Source organism: Alosa alosa, chromosome 6 (genome assembly GCF_017589495.1).
Source record: "Alosa alosa isolate M-15738 ecotype Scorff River chromosome 6, AALO_Geno_1.1, whole genome shotgun sequence".
In the NCBI taxonomy this organism is placed as follows: domain Eukaryota; kingdom Metazoa; phylum Chordata; class Actinopteri; order Clupeiformes; family Clupeidae; genus Alosa; species Alosa alosa.
The window spans coordinates 17915911-17922145 of NC_063194.1; the positions used below are offsets into that span (position 1 = coordinate 17915911).

Here is a 6235-nt window from a genome sequence, read left to right on the forward strand (position 1 = left end):
CCACTATCATTGACCATGTAATCAATGCGATGTTGCTGAAAACATGTGGCCTAACCCTGAAGATCGCAGAGATTAGATACAGTAATGTTGTGCTTTTTTTAAGCTCCCCCCTTTTTATCTGGGATTTTTGCTGTTGTTTTTTGTTGTTGTTCAGAATGCTTGTGTGTTTCATGGATATTTTGTTCAGCATTGCAATACTGTAAAACTTTTTCTGTTCTATCATACTGTGAACAGTATTTCTACTGTACCTCCTGTAGTAAACAGTAAAGGGAAAAAAAATGATTTGCTTTTTACTGGAATGCTTTTGAATGTGAACATAACATGTGGACATACAGTTCCCAACCAAGACATTTAGTGTAAAAATTGCATGCAAATACCTGTAAAACTGAAACATAAAAGTCCATGCAGTTTTTGTAATGTCAACAATAGCCAGTATTTTGAAACCTGGTGTACTTTGATTGACTGCATGTACCTTGTGAAGTGAAAACAAGTGTTATTCTTTGACAGAATAATTTCATTTTGAATCAGATTTCCAGTGTTTTGGTAAAGTTTTTTGCAGAGAAAGATGTGTTAATATTTTTAACAAAATGTGTTTTTGAGAAGAAAATTACCCATTTGGACCATTGTGTTTTGTAGGTGCGAGTCTGTGTTAAGAGTTTAGAAAAAGTATCTGAAGTATGGGTAAGCGCTTGTTAGCGATTGAAAAAAACTGTAAAAGAAAAAAAAAACATATTCCTGGCATTTTCCTGGTAATATTTCCTCACTATTCGACAACCTTCTGCTTTGTTGCTTAGGTGTGGACATATTTGGTTAATTGGTAGCAAGAAAACCCAACAACCTGGAAAAGAGAAATCAGGATATTTTTATTAGGCACACAACACTTTCTTTCATATTTGCACAGGCCATGTATACAGCTGACCATCCAGACATAAACAAACAGCCCACAGAGTTGTAGATTTAGCTGCGACCAATATGTGCACTGTATTCCATCTGTGGACTCAGAGTTGCTCAGAGGTATAGGGTCTGAGGATCTTCCTTTTGGAACAACAAGGACAGGACCTCTGTGGTAACAGATGTTGGGAGTGTGGCTAGGGAGAACAAGCCACCATATTTGCAAGTCCACCCACTTGCATCCTGTCCAGACAATCATAAATGCCCGGCTCGAATTCTGTTCATGCTGATTGATACATGATTGGCCAAAAAAAGGTCTCACAGGTTCTTAATACCAAACCCTGAAAGAGAAAACAGAATACTGATATGATTATACGAAATGTGTCTAAATGTGAAGGTCCAAATCATCAGTGTATAGTCGAAAGGACTCACCACCATCTGGGCGCTGAACCATGGACTTCTTCTGTCTTGGTGCAGAGCACTGTGAAAAAAGGATGTAAGAGCTGGCATGCAATCTATAAATCATTTAGTGACAAAGCATACAGCAAATGGGCTTATTGCCATCCTGTTGACTAGGTTCTTGTTTGTGCTTATAAGCAAGTGCTGGCTCCCAGAGGATGCGGCGGTCAATGTGCGATGCGCTATCCGTCTCCGCTGCTTCAAAACATGGACGTGTTTATACGAGGTTTCGGAGTCGACGACTCGACCGAAGGCGCTCGCCTCCACAGCCCTGTTTTCATAACAGCCTTTCACAATCCAGCCTTTGATGGATTGCAGTTGCACCTCTAAATGATTTAGTGGGAGTAGCCTGGTGGTGGAGAGCATGCTTAAAAGCTTAAAGTGGAGCAAGCATGTGTGGCGGATGGCTTTGGAGCATTTCCATTCTTTTCCCCATTTCCACATTCCATTCTTTGTTTGCCTTGTTTATCTTAATAAGCTCCAATATGACACCGGTTTGTATGTTTCCTATCAGTACTCAGCCAAAGACTAAGGCTATAGTTGTAGCGTATGTGCTTCACTGGGCTCTGAGTCTAGGTCAACTCTTGCTTGTTTTGTCTAGCTTCAAAACAGGCACCATTGAGAGCATCCTTTCCAGCTGTATCGCTGTGTGGGGCGGAAGCTGCACTGAATACAACAGGAAAGCCCTGCAGCGCATAGTGAACACAGCTGGAAGGATTATTGGTGCTTTGCTCCCCTCCCTGAAAGACATTTACACCACCCACCTCACCCGCAAGGCGACCACAATTGTGAGTGATGCAAGTCACCCCGCTCACAATTTGTTTGATCCACTGCCCTCTGGGAAGAGATACAGAAGCCTGCGCTCCCGCACCACCAGACTCACCAACAGCTTCATACACCAGGCTGTTAGGATGCTGAACTCTCTCCCCCCTCTCCCCCCTTAGCTACATAACATCCTGGACTTTGGACCCACAATGGCTGCCTTGCACTACTCCACTTGCACTACTCTACTTGAACACTTGCACACTTTGCAACTTGTTGTTTTTGTCCTGTTGTCCTGAAAACACAACATACTTCTGCTGCTCTTACATAACTTGCACCACTATGCCACTTGCTTACTAAGGTCAAACAGAACTACCTCAGCCATTTATTGGCCTGACTTTGCACTACTATATTGACTGTCTATGCACAATTTCAACCCAATTTTGCTGCTCTTATTTATTCATTGTATGTGCCTTCTTATTTACTTTTTTATTGTTTACCTGAATGTTATGTTTGTCTGTGGACTTAATTGGTAAAATTATGTCTTGTCTCCACCATGGGATAGTGAGAAACGTAATTTCGATCTCTTTGTATGTCTTGGCATGTGAAGAAATTGACAATAAAGCAGACTTTGACTTTGACTTCTTCAGAGATATTTAAATAATGCTGTTCTCACTGAATGGTTAAATAATCCAGTCCTTGGATGTTCACAATACCTACAGTATATAGTCTAATAGTGCTCTTAACGACTGAAAATGAGCACACACCTTGTGGCTGTTGGTGATGCTGATTAAGGTAATCATTTTGGTGCTGTAGACGTGTCGGCCTTGACGTAGGGCATGTTTTTCTCTCCAGGCTCGTCCGTGTGCCTGTTAGGGATGGAGACAAACAGGAAGGGCCTATAAATGCTGCAACGCTTCTCTGCATGTTTCTCACTGGTTAATACATAGCCCTGAATTCACTTCTATTTCAACGTGTGTGGTAACTGCCTACGGGATTCCCCTCTGCACTGACTCATGCAACCCAACATGTTTGCCATGTGGCCCACTGCTCGTTGTTTACATGTGTGGCCTGTCTGGAGCCAGGAGGCTGATGGGATAGTGCATTGAGTCGATTAAAGAGATGGCCTTAAGAGCTCAGGCCCATTAACCCCTTTCTGGGAATGTTGAGAAATGAACATTCTAAAGAATATCTGGGTTCATTGAATTCAACATAGAATTTTAGAACCTTCAATTGTTGCGGAACTTAGAATGTTCAAAAACCTACACCTTTAAGGGTTAAACATGTCACGCACTTCTGTCCCACTCCCCGTCTTTTTATCTGCACTCCACCTTGCGGCAACCTCCTTCCAGCTGTACGACCTCAGAGTCACGTGGAGCGTTCCAGATCAAACTTCATGATATGTACATTTGATTTGTACATTGGTTGAAAGGTAAACATTCATGGTTCAGCTTAGTCATGCTGAGACAAGTATGTATTGCCTTTCACCTACAGGTAGTGCCACACTAAAAAGTAAAATAGCTTAATCATGCTTAAATAGGTCTTCAGCCTGTCTTTGATATCTCACCATGAGAAGTAATTCAAATAGTGTACATTATACAACTTTGATACCCAACCACAACAATCTAAGTCGTAAAGGTGAATGTCTTTATATTGACATCTTTGAATATTCAGTAGGCTATGATCATTGTATTAATTGAGTAGACACAGTGTGCTTTTTATGCAGGACATTGCATTTCTATTATAGAACACATGCATATTCTGTACCAGTCTATACCAGACATGGTTTTTGAAGATTTGATAACTGAATGTTTTATACAAAAGTATTTGTAGTAAGACCTTCAACTGTCACTGAGTACTTTTATTTGCACTCCACCTCACGGCAACCTCCTCCCAGCTGTATGACCTCAGAGTTATGTGGAGCGTTCGAGATTAAGGTTAACATTCATGGTTCAGCTTCAGTTTAGAACATTTTATAACTTGTTTAGCTTAGTCATGCTGAGATAAGTCTTATTTCTTTCATTGTCTTGGATAGGTGTTGCCTTTCACTTACAAGTCAGTCAGTGCCAAATTGTAAATAGCTTAGTAATGTTTAAATAGGATAACAATCAAAATCATAGATGAATGTCTATATTGACATTTTGTAATATTCAGTAGGCTACCAATAATCATATATATATATATTAAATGAGGAAACACAGTGTGCTTTGTTAGACTTTAGATATAACACATGCATGTACAGTATGTACCAGTTTATACTACATGCAGTGCTGTGCAGTATACTGTTCTCTCCTGACTGCCTGACTGCCCTGAATGAGAAGCAGATTACACCATTGAGTCATGTTTACAAAAAGCTGAGGTGTGAAGAGATTATGAGTCCATCAGTTACACACACACACACACACACACACACACACACACACACACACACACACACACACACACACACACACACACACACGAAGGGATAAACTGCTGGTAAAATTAGTCACAAACTTATATAGCTGTTTTTAATTTTTTAGATATAAAATGTGTGGATTTTGAAGATTTGATAACTGAGAGTTTTCTAGAAGTATTTGTAGTAAGATCTTAAATGATCACTGATTAATTCCGAGAGCCTTTAAGAAATGTCAGAGAGCTGTTTTATTATAAACACAAATATTCCATATCCAAACAATAGATACAAATATATCCAGCTGCCAGACATGCGTAAACAGTTGTGGAGCTCAAAGAATTGGCAGAGAAAAGGAATGAGGAAGAGAAGATTTTTCGGAGAAAAAGTATAATAACAAAACACACTTGTGATGAGACAACAGACTAGATATCTATAAAGCAAAGGAGACAATGAGACTAAGTGGGAAAGGGTTACTCACGGTCTGACGCGGTTTGAGAACCTCCGGCGGAGGAGCAGTGCCAGGGTGCTGAGGACCATGAAGGTCGTGCACATGGCCCCTCACGCCTGTCCCACCACGGGGCCTCTGCTGGGGAGATCGCGAGTTGGAAAGCAGCCTGGCTCCTGGTGCAGGGAGGGGGAAGCTGAGTGAAGAGCAACACAGTGGTCCCCTCGTTCGCACTGTTGCCGCCACTACCACCACCACCCCTGCCTCGACTGGGCCCCAGCCGGCCACGTCACTGGGCAGCTCGTGAGGCAGATTAACTCTGCGGGGATTAGACCAGATCAGACCCCAGCCTCCCGTTAGCCCCGCTCCCAAACCAGCCGAACTTTGGGCTCCAGAAACTCTGTGATGCATAAGTAACATTGCTTTCTGACTCAAATCAAACTCATTCTTTTCTGCTACTCAAATGTCAGAATTTGAATAACATAAATGTGTTGCTGAGCTCTTGATTGGAATTATGACCAACTGTATTGGTATCACCACAGCCCTATTAGTCTGACAATTTCCATAACGGGGTGGCTTTTTTTTTACGTAAACTTTGTGGATCTCTTTCCTGGCATGTGGGTATAAATAGGGTATTCCTTAATCCCGCAATCCCCTTGAGTCAGCATAGCAGTATAGAGCACTGGGCAAGAAGATGAGCCTACATGACTGTTGCCCCATGAGGGGGCTGAGTGGGGTATCCAAGGCATGATGTGGGTGGGTGGGATTGGGGAAGAGGGGTGTAAGGCAAAATCCACATGAATGGTCAATGACATTATCTGCCCGGGTGGCCAAAAAAGCAAGTCACACCACAGCTTCCCAGCTTGAACTGTTTGCATGGACTGATTATATCAGGCACCCAAGGCCTGATTACAATGCTGCTAATTGCATCTCCTGTGTCCTTTGATCATTTTGACTCAGCTCTTCACCAGGGTCAGAGACACTCAAGATGAGTGGTATTTCAAGTTTGTGTAATTGTACTGTATATTAAGGGTTACATGGGAATCAGTTTGTTGGTGTAAAAAATGCATGTAGAAATTCAGTGGAAAAACTTCTGCACATAGTTTTGCCATTGTGAAATATTCTCATTTTAATAGGATTTTTTTCTGGTTGTGGAGTCTATGAAGCTCTTTGTATTATGTTCTTGTATGACTTTCAAGCAGGGCTTTTCATTGTAAAACTCCTCTATTCAGTTTTCCATTACAAGTAAGTGTACACTGTTGAAATGTAGTTAAACACCACAA

At 41.6% G+C, this 6235-nt stretch overlaps 1 long non-coding RNA gene across 1 annotated transcript; it reads right to left on the reverse strand.

The window, feature by feature from the left end:
- Positions 1–843: 843 nt before the first annotated feature.
- LOC125296673 lies at positions 844–1377 on the reverse strand. The gene is made up of 2 exons (XR_007193825.1): positions 1324–1377; positions 844–1232 (listed from the first exon to the last, which is right to left on the reverse strand). It is a non-coding gene; the product is annotated as an uncharacterized LOC125296673 (long non-coding RNA).
- Between the last annotated feature and the right edge of the window lie 4858 nt (positions 1378–6235).